Genomic DNA, 16,666 nt, shown 5'->3' with positions numbered 1-16,666 from the left:
TGATCAAGAGTTAAAATTTCAAATATAGTGTTAAGATGGGTGTACACAATTGCTTTTGAAGAGAACATTAAGTGACAAAAAAACTACTTTTGCTAATACAAAATAGTTAGATGCATTTGTTAGATCACTAGGGGTGATTCATTTTAAAATAGGTGATTATATCAAGTTAGAAAGAATTTATTTAAAGGAACAAATGACAAAGGTAAATAAGTTATCAATGAGTGTCAAGGAAAAGATAAAGAGGGTTCTATGAGCTTACTAGAAACCTCCATTAATTAGGATTACTAGATAGAAATCTATATTCATATCATGTGAGTCATATGTTGGGACATTGGATAATCATCAAACTTTCCATGTATGTTGATTCTTTTCTAAGCAATTATAATACCAAGAGAGAGACATGTAAGAGAATCTATAGATCTAAAAGGAGTACTATCATGAGATGTAGAAAGAATATGCTCACAAAGTATAAAATCACATGAAGCAATACACTTGGTGTATCATTAAAAGGTAGTTTAATCCAAAATTCTTGATGATATATTGTGGAGTTTAATCCACAATATACTTACTAGTTTCATATTTACTTACTAGTTTCATATTAATTTAAGTTATTTTTTCATAATTATGTTTTAGGAAAAGGAAAAGTGAAATAAGAATTACTGACTTTCATGCTAGTTTGTTCATAAATTCAATTAACACTATTTTAGTCTCATGTAATTAATTAAGAATAAGAATTATAAAAATAATAATTGCACTAGTGTATATTTTAGTTTTTCATTATCAATTATTTGCATATTGAAAAAATATAAAAAATATAGATTAGTTTCAATTCATTGTATTTGTCATTGTTTATTTTAATAGTTACTTTGATTTAAAATCTTTGTTTTGCAAGAATTTAATTCATCTAAAAACACAAAATTGTTGAACATGCCACAAGACTGAGAGGGGGTGGGGGGTGAATTAGTATAGACCTCAAAACATATTACTTTTGATATATTAAACTTAAAACCACACTTAACTAATTAATGCAATTATGAATCATGAAAGCACAAAGCACATCATACACATGAACACCAAATTTAAGCGGAAAACCTTAAATGGGGAAAAAACATGGTGAGAATCACACTCACAATTTGAATAAATGATTACAATGTTTATGCCAAAGGCCAATGAGCTCACTTCCCCTAAGAGGACTTGCAAGACTAAGACACACTACCTTAGAGAAAGATACAAAGGACTTGCAATACTGAGACTCACTGTCTCAGGGAAAGACATAAATGAATGCATTGATTACTAAAAGGAACACATCCACTTTTGGGAGGTACAAAGGATCAATGAACTAAAATGAACAAGATCTCTTGATCATGAAATTGTCCTTGAACCAATGTGTCAAGCAACCAATATCATGGCAAACACATCTAACATCAAACTCTATCTCAAAGCTCTCCACAACTAAATTTCACACTTCTGCTATACTATATCTACTTGCGTATCATTCAGATCCACTTCACATAAATTAAACTTCATCCCATAATTAACTCATACATCCACACTCCTATATATAAACAAGATAATTCATTGAAACCCTAAACTAGGTTGGCCATAGATAGAATAAACAAAATCACATAAATTCGACCACCCATACCTACAACATCCATTTCGGTCCACTCCAGAAGATAGAGGGAACCTTAAAAATTGTAACAAAACCTTTTAAAATGATTCCAATGAACTGCACATGCTTAACACATTCTCCAAGGTCAATACTAAATGAAATGTGTAGATGAATAATGTAGCATGCCAACCAGTTAGCCCAAAAACATTCTCCAATGCACAAAACTTAATGTGGATCTAAACACGCCACGGTGAGACCCATATCAACATTCCCACACAACCACCAAAGCATATTTGGACCAAAAAGGTATGACCCAGATAGGATGCATCAACATAGTCAACTGGAAATCAACCCAACCGACAACATTGAACTCAGAACACCATGACTTCACTTTCAAACCAATAATCACCAGAAAACTGAACTAGAGCTTTGTAAAAACCAAACAAACATGTCCTCAAAGATACAACAGTTAAAACCGTAAATCAGAGAACTACCAAGCATTCTCTGAACTAGTTCTGACAGATCACCACTATCAGAAACAACAACAACTAACTCTACCTTTTGAGTAATAGATGACCTATAAACTTGATAGTACAACATACACAGATCATGAACAATATATCCAAAACCACACTCCATAATATTCACATACCAGAGGAATGCAAAGCATTCTTCCACTAAGACATTAAAGACTCTTTCCTGCATAGATATTGTTTCCTACATAATGAACCTTCCACTTCATCAACCTTCCAAAAACACTTCATACTTACTCACTATCATTACCAAACCACTCAAAAACACTAGAACATACTTTTCTAAGCCGTCTACAACACATAGCTATTTGAAATACATGGTGACACTAATGACATCACGAGACATGTTGACATCAATGACAACACAACAACTCAAGTTTCCAACAAAAATGACTACACACTAACTTAGGCCCTTTATCCTTACTCGAGTAAAGGAAAAGTGAAATAAGAGTATGATTTTTATGTTAATTTTTTCATGAATTTAATTAAAATTAGTTTATTTCTATGTAATTGTTTAAAATTGTGAAAAATGAATAACAATAAAAGATGCATGGTTATAAAATTTTTTGTTTTGCATTATTTTTGGTTTTGACTATGCGAGTTTTTTCCTCTACATTTTGGATTAAACTCCACAATATATCATTAAGTTCTCTTTGTTGTTTGTCACACAAGATGTATAGTCGTTTTGAATTGTGTCAACAAATGATGAGAAGTTCTCTATAATAAATGAAAAAGTGCTATCAAGCTTCATGAAAGATTAAAATGAGATACAATATAAAATAATGCATGCATAAATCATGAAGCAACCTCCTTTTTGTAAAAAGAAACAATGTTCTCAAGGATCCATGGGTAAGATGTAACAAATAATGAAAGCACATTAAGATTCTTGATGTAAGAATGGACATGAGCGAAGGATAGAGGTTGAATAAAAGAAATAAAGAAAAATCTAATAATGAAGCACAATCAAAAGCTTAGTGGGTAGATATAAAAAGGGTAGCAATAATGTAGGAACAAATGCTAATTGATATAGATCAATGAAGTGCAAGTGAATGTGTATTTAAACCCTAAACAATCTTAATAAGATTTGAATGTCAAACCTTAGAAAATAGAGATACATGAATAAGATTAAAACCATAGAGGGTTTCCAATGTTGGTTTGACTACAATGTAAGAAAATGGAATATTCCTTATAATTATTTCTAGGGAAAATAAATGCAATAATACAATAATAGATTAATTACCCTAAATAAAGAGTTAATTAAGTACATGTACCTAATCAAATATGAAAATGAATTGAAATAAGATAATTGTATATGCACACCTTAATTAAAAGGAAATGAGATGGATTTGAATGTGATAAAATATTGATACCTAATTTCTAGAATATCTAGAATTGGATCTAAGACAAACATGATTAGATGACTGAATTTTGTGTCTTGAAACTATGAAAAAATCCTAGTTAAATCTTATAGTTATAAAATAAATCTCCCCATCCATAAAATTGACCTTTTTTTCTCTATTAAAGATAGTATATCAAAACATAGATTACATTATAAGGAGCACAATCCCTAGAAAATATTAGACTATATCAAAATATAAGCAAAGTTTTCATGACTATATTAGATATACATTATATTGCACCAAAAAGATGAGTTAAAAGCATTAGCATAGGAGTTAGCACATACTTGGATCAAATTTATAGTTGTAAAAATAAGAGATCAAATTTATAGAAATAATTTTAAAATCAATAAAAAAAATATGAACAAATATGTATTTCTCAAAGACAAAACAAAATTTGACACTAATAAAAACACCAAATAAATGAATATCATATAGGTGAAAGAATCCATTAGCTGTCCATGTACCAACAAACCTTATGGTCTTGTCCACTCAACCTACCAATCACTATCTTTAAGAAAAACCAATACATGATAATTAAATATCCACTAAAATATTCTACATGTACCAATAGTCATTGTGAGTCCTTAAATTTAGAATATTTAAATGAAAAGATAGTCCAAGTTTATTGGTAACCAAATATTTGTTGGGGTACACTTTTTTTTAATTGATCAAAATTGATTACACAGAAAAGCAATATCTATTTATAAGTCCCATTAATTAAATATTTAAATATTTAAATTAAAAACTGTACAACTTTATTAATAACCATAGTACATGATTATAGTTTTGTACAGATGATAAAAAACATATAGAAAACTATGTAAAAATAAATAAAATGAAGCTAATAAAAACAGCAAATAAATGAATATCATGTACGGAAACAGCAGATTAAATTAAATATATGAAACAAAAGGTACAGGGATGCACTTTTGACCGGACCAATTTCCCTCGCAACTCCATCGAAAATCAATATTCCTTACCTACAGCATGGAAAGAAATCCTAGCTAGTTGAAAGTAAAATGGTGAAGTGACAGTGAAAATTCTCCCTTTTGATAATTAAAGGATCCGTGTTGTTCCGTCCAAAAAGATGATCGTTGGGAGGACGGAAATAATAATGGGCAAAATAAAAAACAAACCTAGCAGCAGGCGGGAAGGTAGGCAGTCGGAGTCGAACCCGAGACGTGTGTAAGTGAGTGGGACCCTGAAGCCTGGTGCAGTCGCAGCGGAGACACAGGGCAGGGCGTCAGGTTTATCCATGTCCCACTCCTACTCTCATTTACAATTATTTCCTCCACGCCCTTCCCACTCGTCGTTAAAACATGGCCGGCCATCTCTCCCACGCCCGGCGCCCAAAAATTGCAAAACCTGCTAAGGGTTTCAGCAGAGTTAGGGTTTTATAACATTTATTTCCTCCACGCCCTTCCGGCCGGCCCTCTCTCTCACGCCCGGCGCCCGAAAATACGAAACCTGCGGAGATGGACGCAAAGTTAGGGGTTTAATTTAACAGAGTTAGGGTTTCAAGTTAGGGTTTCAACAGATTAGGGTTTGAAATCTCCACTTCCAGCAACTGAGGAAAAAGAAAGAGCTGTGTGAATCATGAAATTCAGGGAGGTAATTCTGCGCGTGCGCTGGCTGCGGGATCTCCATGTATCGGGAATTGTATTGGCAGGAAGGAAGAAGGGAAGAAACAGGGCCACCATTATTATTATATTTGAATGACGCAGCGCTCTACTCTATGTTAACGACTTCCTCTTTAGTTGACTGGGTAAATAATTAATATATATATACGATGCACGGTGCACCGACAATGGCTTTAATTTTTGTTAATGACGGTAATGATGAAATGGTATATTTTACGTGAGTTGTTATGTTTGTCCTCATGTGGGCGTCGTATTGAAAAGGTATTTAGCTACATTGGGGGACGTATGGGGATTGCTGTATATTGTCCTCTTTGCTTGAGAAAAGTGCACACTATAATCTCTTTCAGGCATATGTTTATTTAGGTAGGATAACCCATTCTTACGAGCAATTCTTTACTTTTTGTTGAATTATAATATAGTTATTTTGTAATTTTTTTAGTTTTATATTGTGTTAGTTGTGTTTTTAAGGATGTCTTTCTTTTCATCACTTTTAATCATTATATAAAATAATATCTGAATTCATAAGTATCATGTCCATCAATATTCAATTTGTATTAGTTTTAGTTGGTATTTGACATCACAAATCAATAATCAATATAGAGGGAAGGATCTAGTAATTACTCATCTTCATTTTGCACATGGTAAGTTTTTAAATGGTATATCGGATTTCAACTAACTTTTTTGAGTTTCTTTGTATGTGACTTAAGAATTAAAGTTATACTTTTATTTAGAGAACTTAAGAATTAAAGTTATACTTTCATTTAGAGATATTCTTCTAGGTAGTTTTAATGAATGTGGAAGGATTCATTATGTGTACAAAGGTCAAAAAGTGATCATTTAGAAGTGACATCTAACACCTATTCATAGATGTTCCAATATTGCAACCACCAAAAAGAAAATTGCACAACTAATCTACTACATATTCTTTTAATAAATTATTTTACCAATACCTATGCACAAATACCTCGCTAACTGTGTGCTATGGTTACCAATAAAGTTGCACAACTCCTCCAATTAAATATTTAAATTTCAACTACTAGGTGTACAAGTGGGTGGTTATTGGCACATGTGGGATATTTTAGTGGGCTTTTAATTATCATGTATTGGTTTTTTTAAAGATAGTAATTGTGGGGTAAGGTGGGCAAGAACATAACAATTATTTGCATTGTTTCAATAAATAATAATAATAAAAAAAGCAATTATCGGTACATGGTTTTACCCTTTGGATTTTGATTTGCATTTACCAACCTTTGCAAATTTTGACATAAGGTCCAAACTCCTACAAACTTACAATTCAAATTTTTAGGTCTAATTTGCATCCTACAACTCTACTCAAAGCATAAGTTTGGAAGTATCAACTTACACATTCTTGAATAAATAATCATGGTTTCCTTATTTAGGATATTGTATGAAAATAGTCTAGGACAAGCATTTAGACATATGAAAGCCTTCCATTAGCAAAGTGAGAAAACCCTAATACATCTAACTATATGGATTCCAAGGTCACAACTCCCATACTCACATGGGCCTACACATGTAGGGGAATTTACAAGCCCAATCATAATAATTACATACTGTAGCGTCCTAAAATTGCGACACTTGCAATTTCGACTGCATTTTGGTCTTCACGATGGCGACGCAACACGCAACCTGAATGGAGACCCTGAAACTTGCTCACGACACTGAAAACTGCATTTTTCAAGCACCCTGGCTTGAACCTCCTTGCACCCTGCTGTCCCGGGAGGTGGGACCAGAGCGCCCAGCGCCCTGGTCCCCAAGACCATGGCACCCAGCGCCCTGGTCTCTGGGTCCTATTTTGGGCCCGATCTCCTAAGGGGTCTCGGGTCTTTTTGTTTGCAAATTGGAAATTAACTTTCCTGGTCGGCCTAAGGTCGGGAAAATTAGTCTATCAGCCCTAAATGACAAGTATATAAACTACATTTTTCTCTCTCATTTGGGGAGAACAAAATATATGATGAAAAAGGCGTGGAAACTATACTCAAGCATTCAAGCATTCAAGCATTCCTTCTAAGTCTCCATTCAAGGCTAAGTGTTGCATTCAAGACAAGGATTCAACCATTGAAGGGGAGATCACATACTACATGCTACAACATACAACATACAACATACAACATACAACATCTAAACCTTCGCACATAAGGATACAAACATCCTTAGAACAAGGTATTAGTACTTGTTTTACATACATTTACATTTACAGCACTTGCTCATTTCTTGGTTAATTCCAAAACCGGGGTTTGACCTAAAGGCAAACCCCTAATCCCTAACCCCCCAATCGTCTTCGCTTTTCTGTGTGTAGGTTGCAGGTACGCGGCTGAAATTGAAGATCTGGAATCCTTGTGCAGAGACGAACAGATCCCCCTTTGTTTCGCAGATTTTTCGGAGGACCGTGGCGCCGGGCGCCATCGTCCCGACAACTTTTGCTCAAATTTGCAGGACAGCGCCGTATCGACATTTTACTGCTAATTCCAGGTCCGCAGCTTCATCCTATAACCCGAACTCAGTTTATAAGCGAATCTTTATGACTTTCCATGCATTCCTAGCTTAATTTCCTTAACAACATTCTTTACAAAAGAGGGTAGCCTTGCTTTCCTAACCCTTGAAATTCATTTAGCATCCAATCTTACATTGTGTGGGATTGGATCTTATGAGTTTCAACCCCTCTTTTGAATGTAAAGTCTCTCCCCTAAGTGAAAAACCATCGAATCCTAGCGAACCTCCCTTCTCTCTCCTCGGAGTCGGAAGAGGGGAGAGCAACTAGGGTTCGATCGCGATTTTTCCGCTTTACATTTTGGTGAACCTGACGTGAACATCCTTTCTGATTTTTCATGCTTAGATCTGAAAAAAAAAATTTGATTACATTTCCATGTTTGATCTTTTGCAAAATTTTAGAGGTGATTGCATAAAAACCCTAAATTTTCTTTTTGGTAATTGAACCTGCGAAATGTCTAAATGTTAATGCCTGTTTCAGATCTGCCCTTCTATTACAAATTTTCAATTCATATTTGTGCTTTAATTCTGAAAATTAAGTGGTTAAGTGTCAAAACCCTAATTTTTGAAACCCTCTTGATTCAACCTTTGTCCGACAATTTCACTGATCAAAACATCTCCAAATCAACTGTAACTTTGGATTCCGCAATAAAATCACAATATCTTTCATCCCTGAAAATTTGGAAAAAAGTTGTGAGGACCGTGGCACCGAGCACCATCGTCCCCGACATTTTTTCCGAAATTTCGGGAGCGAGATCTTACTGTATTTTCCTGCTAAAATCCAAAATTTTCGCTGATTTTATCAATTTTAACACCTTCAAAATAACAGTCAAAGTTGGTCTTGTGATTGCTTGGATTAAGGCTTCTAAACATTTAAAAATCATTGAAATTGAAATTTTGTGTCAAAATTGTGTTCTTACTGTCCTAAATCTGAAAAGTGTGTTATCACTCATTAAAAATTTCAGTGCTTTATTCAAATTCTTGCATTTTGTGACTTTTGAAATTAAGTGCTTAATTACAACAACTTTGATTTCCGCTTTCAAAATTGAATTTTGCGTGAAATTGAGTCAATTTTCAAAATTCAAAATTTGCATTGCTCTTGACATTCCCTCTAAAATCATAAAATTCAAAATTTCAAGTTTCCCTCTCTTTTTCAAAATTCAAATTTTGCATTTTTCGACAATCTTGGTAGGGTTCAATTTTGAGATTGCAACTTTAATTTGGCCTATCTACAGATCGTAAAATCACTCAATTTTTTCAAATTAGCTCTAAAATCATCATACCTTTCATCCCTGCAAATTTCGAAAAAAGTTGCAAGGACCGTGTTGCACTCCGGGCGCCACGGTCCCGGGCATTTTTTCCGAAATTTCGGGAGACTGTTGTGATTGCATTTAACAGCTTAAATCCAAAAGATTGGCTGATTTTACTGAAAATTGCTACCTCTAAAATCAAAATTTTCTCTCCTTCTCTAGTGCATGAGTTTTACAACAATAAGCCCTACTTATACTATTCCCGTTAGACGAAGCCGTAGAATTAAGTCTTTCCAAGGTTTAACTACTGAGGAGATGGAACCTAATTTGAATAGCCTTTTTAATGAGGACATGGGTAATTCCTCTAATCCTCCTAATGATGAGGAAGCTCTCCATGAGGTTTCTGAAGAACAATTTTCGAAATTGGATAACCAATTTGACGATTTTCGACAATGGATGTCTCAAGAATACCCTGATAGTCAAGCTCTTCCTTTAATTGAGGGTCTAAAACGTATGCTTCAAAGTGATAAGAATGGAATTGATATTTTGCGTGGTATTTCACACATTGTGAATTCGAATGTGATGCCTATGAAAAGTTGTGCTGAAAATTTAGGTTATACACAACCTCCTACTCAAGTCAACCATTCTATTCCTTTGACAACTCCTATTGCTAGTATACCTACCTTTACATCAAACATAATGGCTACTTCTATACAAGATATTCCCCCTGTGATCACCAGTCATGGGGGCAATCCCTCTTCTTCAATTAACCCTATTCCTTCATTCAATCCGATTTCTTCATTCGTTCCTTCAATGAGTGTTCCTATTACATCTCCACAAATGAACATGATGCAAGGGGGCAATTCATTTAACCATTCCATTCCTCCTTGTAGTATTCCTCCTGTCCAATCATCTCCTATGACTAATTATCATAGAGTCCCACCACCTTACTCTCTACCTTCTTTCAATAACATAACACCTCCATCTCAATCTAACACATCCAATATGAACTCTTCGACTGAAGCAACCATTAACAATCTTGCACAAACTGTCTCTTCTTTACAGCAACAAATTGCCTCTATGAATCAATCTAAGTTTAGTGTGCCCACATTTGATGTTGCGAGCCCACTTTCTCTTGACATTGTTCGAGCTATCCCTCCTAAACATGTTGAAATCCCGCATTTGGAACTTTATAATGGTAAAGGAGATCCTCTAACACATGTTAAGACTTTTCAAACAATTTGTACTGATTTTGCTTATGACCAAAGGTTGCTTGCAAAACTATTCACTAGAACATTAAGAGACAAAGCCCTACAATGGTATTGCTCGTTGCCTTCTTATTCTATTACTTCTTTCGAACAACTTGCAAATGCTTTCATTCAACAATTTCAAAACAATATAAGTCCTAAAGTTACTTTGATTGATTTAATGCATTGTAAACAAGGTGTTAAAGAAAAAGTGACTGATTTCATTGGTAGATATAAGCATTTGTATGCTCAAATTTCTTTTCCAGTGCCTGATAGTGATATTCAAAGAATCTTTATTTCTAATTTACAAAAAGATATTCGAGACAAACTTCTGTTTTCTGAGTTTACTTCTTTCCAACAGTTGTGTGCAACTCTTCACAATTATCAACTGACTGTGAGTCAAATGGAACAATCACATCCTATGGCTCCGAGTGATAAGGGTGATAGCAATCAACAACCATTTGGGAAGTTTAAACCGAACAGAGATTCCATCAAATTCAATGAAAATATCATCAACAACAATGTGAATGCAGCATCAGGTGTGCCTCCTATTTCTAAATTTTTCAAGAAAGAAAGAAAGTATACTCCTTTGAATGAATCATTGCATAGTATTATGAATAAGTTATTGGAACAAAATGTGCTTACTCTTCCTCCTATAAGACAAATTGATTCTGCAAAGATTACTTCACCTTATTTTGATAACAAAGCTTTTTGTCAATTTCATCGTCAGCCTGGGCATGATACTGAAAAATGTTTTTCTTTAAAGGGTAAAATTCAAGATTTGATTGATAACAATACTATCTCTGTTTCTGGAGTGAATGATAAAGGCAACACATCTGTAGCTCCTCCTAACCAAAATCTTCAGATTTTCACCGATCCATTCCCTTCTCATACCTCTAATGCAATTGAGGCTAATGATTCCTCTCTCTCATCTGATGGTCTTGTGTCTATGACTCCGAATGTGATTAACTTTGTAGAGCAGCAAGAAATCCCTAAAGAACCTTCCATCACATTTGATTCCAGTGAAACCATTAGGGCACCTGATGGTCCTTTATACATAGTTGCAAAAGTCAAGAATACACCTTGCTGTGGAGTGCTTATTGATCCTTCATGCATGGTTAATGTTATTACTGAAGAATTTCTTTTTACTTTGCAATTGAATCAAGTGATATATGACAAAACAGATGTGATTGTGAAACTATTTGATGCATTTTCTTCTCCTGCAATTGGTTCTATTACATTGCCTATTGAGGTCCATAACAAATCCCTTGATGTGAACTTTGCTATTATTCCATCTTCCGAACAATTTCGTGTGAAGCTTGGCTATCCTTGGCTATCTTCCATGAAAGCTATTGCTTCTCCTATTCACAAGTGTTTGAAATTTCCCCATAATGGTGAAGTTGTTACTGTCAATCATAGTCTCTTTAAACCAGCTGAAAGAACTTCTAGCGTTCGTCTTGATTACTTTTGGCCTAAACAATTCCAATCTCTTCCTCCGCGAAGCGATCATCTTTTCAAATCTTATCAAAAATGGAAAACAGATATGATCCTATCTCTAAGTGAACCTAGAACACCCAAACTTGATATTCCTATCATTCTTGAGAAGGAAGTTCTTCCTTTGAAAGATAAAACTAATGTCTTTCCTCAAGAAGATTCTCAACCCATCCCTATGGATGTGACTATGTCTATACCTAATAAACTTCCTAAGAGTAGACCTATACCTCCTCGTCATGATGGACTTGGTCTTCTCCCTAAACCAAAAATTCCTCCTTTATATGGAGCAGTTCCTCCTCCTTCTTTTTATAGAGAGAAGAGACCTTCTTCTTCTCCTATTATCCAGCCTAAGAGACCACAACCTAAACACCCAAGTGCTAAGGATGAGAACATTCCTCCTCCTCAGTCTTCTCCACTTCCTACTAAGACTAGACGAAATCGTTCTGCACGTGAATGCCGGCGAAAGCGTTGTCTTAGAGCTCAAACTTTACAATCTCCAAAAACACCTTCAACAAGCATTATTCCATTTTCTCCTCAGCCGGACATTGAGCCTAAATCTCCTAAACATAAGATGCATGATGGTCTTGATCCGGTGCGAGTTAAAGATCCTATTTTTATAAATCTTGATGATAATATGGATGAAAATGTTATTCATGATGAAAATGTTACTCCTCTTGCTTCTGATAGTGAATATGAACTTGTTGATGTCGATAACCATTTATCTAATGAATTTTCTAAAGCACTTATCCTAGCTCCTAGACAAAAACAATGTGGCTCGGAACATGAACATAGCCCTTGTTTGGATCTTGTGATAGCTCCATCTGCTGTGTTGGATGTTCCTCCTCTAGCATGTTCCCTGCCTTCCCGAAACATTGATCAGCAAGATCGGGGGGTAGATGACATGCTAGACTAGTTACATTAGCATAGCAGATTCTCTCCTCCTCTCTTTTGTTACTTCTTCTATATGTTATTTTCATTCTTCTATTTGTTGTCCTTGGTGTTGTCTACTTGAGGACGATGCAAATTATTGAGATCTCTCGATCTCTCTCATGTTGACTCAAAAGACACATGTGTTCCCTTCTTCTAGGTGACCTTCCTTGATTGGGGAATGAAGAACAATTATGCATACATACATATGATATATATACATGAATTATCATACAGCATACTAACCCCGAGGAAAGCGAAGTCACCTTGTGCTTTGTGTTTTGTGTCTATTATCCTTGGGTTTATCTCACACTTGGGGGCTAAATCCTTGCGATAACGTGCTCCTTTCCTTTCTCATTTCTTATGTGTATCACTACGTTAAAACAATCACCCCCGGTGAGGCATGTGCGATCGCTTTAACGTAGGGGGGCATACATCCCATTCATATCTTTTCAAGATACTTGAAAATTTCTTGGCAAATTTAGCCTTGCCTTGAAAATTTTTGATATCTTTCTTGCATGACTCATAGTGAGGGAACCTTACTACTGACAGTCATGGTTCTTCCTCGTGATCTTCCCTTTTACTTTGTCAATCAAAGTCGTAAGATCCTTAGTCCACTGGGGGCTTGGTGTATCTTGCCTCGACGTGGTGAAAGTTTTTCAATGTTGTTTCCTTGTACTTTACCAGAAGTATGAGCATACATACTCCCGCTAAAGTGGGGGCTAAATGTAGCATCCTAAAATTGCGACACTTGCAATTTCGACTGCATTTTGGTCTTCACGATGGCGACGTAACACGCAACCTGAATGGAGACCCTGAAACTTGCTCACGACACTGAAAACTGTATTTTTCAAGCACCCTGGCTTGAACCTCCTTGCACCCTGCTGTCCCGAGAGGTGGGACCAGAGCGCCCAGCGCCCTGGTCCTTCAGGACCAGGGCGCCCAGCGCCCAGCGCCCTGGTTCCTGGGTCCTATTTTGGGCCCGGTCTCCTAAGGGGTCTCGGGTCTTTTTGTTTGCAAATTGGAAATTAACTTTCTTGGTCGGCCTAAGGTCGGGAAAATCAGTCTATCCGCCCTAAATGACAAGTATATAAACTACATTTTTCTCTCTCATTTGGGGAGAACAAAATACATGATGAAAAAGGCATGGAAACTATACTCAAGCATTCAAGCATTCAAGCATTCCTTCTAAGTCTCCATTCAAGGCTAAGTGTTGCATTCAAGACAAGGATTCAACCATTGAAGGGGAGATCACATACTACATGCTACAACATACAACATACAACATACAACATACAACATCTAAACCTTCGCACATAAGGATACAAACATCCTTAGAACAAGGTATTAGTACTTGTTTTACATACATTTACATTTACAGCACTTGCTCATTTCTTGGTTAATTCCAAAACCGGGGTTTGACCTAAAGGCAAACCCCTAATCCCTAACCCCCCAATCGTCTTCACTTTTCTGTGTGTAGGTTGCAGGTACGCGGCTGAAATTGAAGATCTGGAATCCTTGTGCAGAGACGAACAGATCCCCCTTTGTTTCGCGGATTTTTCGGAGGACCGTGGCGCCGGGCGCCATTGTCCCGACAACTTTTGCTCAAATTTTCAGGACAGCGCCGTATCGACATTTTACTACTAATTCCAGGTCCGCAGCTTCATCCTATAACCCGAACTCAATTTATAAGCGAATCTTTATGACTTTCCATGCATTCCTAGCTTAATTTCCTTAACAACATTCTTTACAAAAGAGGGTAGCCTTGCTTTCCTAACCCTTGAAATTCATTTAGCATCCAATCTTACATTGTGTGGGATTGGATCTTATGAGTTTCAACCCCTCTTTTGAATGTAAAGTCTCTCCCCTAAGTGAAAAACCATCGAATCCTAGCGAACCTCCCTTCTCTCTCCTCGGAGTCGGAAGAGGGGAGAGCAACTAGGGTTTGATCGCGATTTTTCCGCTTTACACATACTAATTCCAAGAGCAATTTAAACATTCTTATTAACCAAAATTTTAGAATTAACTTGCATAAGAAATTTCACCATAACATTTATACACATTCATCCTCGAGGGTCAAGTCGAATTACAATACACAATAATTTTTCACACCACAAACATGTGTAGATTACAATACAATAAGTTGTTTAGGATCTATTAGGACTCAATTTGATAGTGTCAAATTTTATTTGATTTCATGTCCCCTTGTGCACTAGGCCTTATTTTTCCTATCATATGTAACCAATTTGAGAAATAGTTTAATGAATCTCCTTTTGTCATATTTTCCTATGATGTTCCTTTTCATCCATGATACCTTTATTAAGTGTTCGAAGTTTTACAAATTAAAGAAAGTTACAACTTTGGGAGTTTTTTGATATTTTTCTATGGCTCTTAAGTTGAGTGTGTCGAAGATGCTTCCTACACCAATGTATGTAGATGATATAATACACAATTTTCTAAAACCCTTGAATTGTTACATATTTAGATGTGCATTCAATTATTAAAGAAAAACATATGTTCAACATAGAATAGCTACACATAACATAACATGTACGTGGAGAAAACCATTTTGAGAGAAAAAAAACTCCTCCAAAATATAGCTCGATGTATTTATAGTAAATAGAATCTACAATACAATTGTAGAGCTATTCTCGTGAAAAAAACTTCACACTTCTACAAGATTCTAGAGCAATTTCAGTAGCATAATGATACTTGTGAATACAACATGATACAACTCCAAAATGCAAGTGTATAATATATAGGAGCTTACAATGCATAAATTAGATACTTCCAAAATGTTATGCCCAAGAATACCACATGTTTGAGCATCCTCTTTCACTACATGAATGCAAGACTAGAGATGAAATGCAAGGTGCCTATCTCAACTTGCACATGCAAAACTACAACTTGGTAATTGTGAACAACACATGCAAGGCATCCACTCAACTTGTAGGAACATGCATGCATAAAAACTCAAATATTTCATGGAATGTGCCTACATGCACATCACCACATATCTTAACAATTTCTAAAACTATCTCCTCTAAAATAGAACTAGCCAATAATAACTAAAATTTGACACAAGTTAACTTAAAAAAAAGATTTCAATAAATTCATACAAAGTGGGATGTCTGCCTCTTTAAAAATAGGAACTATGTAACCCATGCCATTTCACATGTAAGAAGATAACTCAAAGAGACACTCCCATAAATGACATTATTGGGTGCACATATAATTTAATTACATGGACAAATTATCAAGAAAATAATTAAATAATCAATCCTAAGATAAAAAGGGGTTGAGACATGTTATTCCTAGTGTTCTCTTACTTGTCAAACACCTTCAAAGAGCCAATAGAAATAATGAGATTTCAACTACTAGGGACCGTGAGGCCCGTAGACTCCAAACACCATCTTAACTTGTTTGTGCTCATGGGATTTGTAAATGCATTTACAACATTTTCCAAAGTGTCAATCTTCTCCAATTTCACCTTCCCATCTTCCACCATATCACAAATAAAATAAAATTTAACATCAATGTGCTTTGTTTTGGCATGGAAAGTAGGATTCTTTGCCAGGTAAATGTCACTTTGATTGTCACAAAAAATGATAAGCATCCTTGCATCAAAGCCAATATCAAAACACAACCATCTAAGACAAATGACTTCCTTAAAAGCATGAGTAGCTATTATATACTCAACTTTTTGTCATTGACAAAGTGACTACAACTTGTTCATTACTCATCCAATTGATAGCACCACCAAACATTATGAACACATATCTACTTGTGGATCTTTTGTTATCAATGTTGTTGGCCCAATTTGAATCCACATATCCAAGAATATAAATTGAATGTTGAGATCTAGTAGGATATTCATTAAAATAGAATGAATCCTCAAAAGTACCCCACAACTATTTGAACACTCTTTCACTGCATCCCAATGTACTCATCCAAGATTAGTCATAAACTGACTCTGTAACATGCTAACTATTTGTTTATGAGAAAAAAACATCAATGTTAATAGACTAAAAGGTAACCACAAAACCTATATG

Source organism: Cryptomeria japonica, chromosome 1 (genome assembly GCF_030272615.1).
Source record: "Cryptomeria japonica chromosome 1, Sugi_1.0, whole genome shotgun sequence".
NCBI classification, from domain to species: domain Eukaryota; kingdom Viridiplantae; phylum Streptophyta; class Pinopsida; order Cupressales; family Cupressaceae; genus Cryptomeria; species Cryptomeria japonica.
Note: the sequence above shows the minus strand (reverse complement) of the source record.